We start from the raw sequence: 643 nt of genomic DNA, 5'->3' as shown, positions 1-643 counted from the left end.
GTGTCACCAGTAGGTCCCACAGTTAATGGGATGCTCACTGGCAGTGTCACCAGTAGATCCCACAGTTAATGGGATGCTCACTGGCAGTGTCACCAGTAGGTCCCACAGTTAATGGGATGCTTGCTGGAAGTGTCACCAGTAGGTCCCACAGTTAATGGGATGCTCACTGGAAGTGTCACCAGTAGATCCCACAGTTAATGGGATGCTCACTGGAAGTGTCACCGGTAGGTCCCACAGTTAATGGGATGCTCACTGGCGGTGTCACCAGTAGATCCCACAGTTAATGGGATGCTCACTGGCGGTGTCACCAGTAGATCCCACAGTTAATGGGATGCTCACTGGAAGTGTCACCAGTAGGTCCCACAGTTAATGGGATGCTCGCTGGTGGTGTCACCAGTAGGTCCCACAGTTAATGGGATGCTTGCTGGAAGTGTCACCAGTAGGTCCCACAGTTAATGGAATGCTCGCTGGAAGTGTCACCAGTAGGTCCCACAGTTAATGGGATGCTCGCTGGAAGTGTCACCAGTAGATCCCACAGTTAATGGGATGCTCACTGGCAGTGTCACCAGTAGCTACCACAGTTAATGGGATGCTCACTGGCGGTGTCACCAGTAGGTCCCACAGTTAATGGGATGCTCACTGG

This window comes from Corvus brachyrhynchos, unplaced genomic scaffold, assembly GCF_000691975.1.
Source record: "Corvus brachyrhynchos isolate BGI_N302 unplaced genomic scaffold, ASM69197v1 scaffold226, whole genome shotgun sequence".
NCBI classification, from domain to species: Eukaryota; Metazoa; Chordata; class Aves; order Passeriformes; family Corvidae; genus Corvus; species Corvus brachyrhynchos.
Note: the sequence above shows the minus strand (reverse complement) of the source record.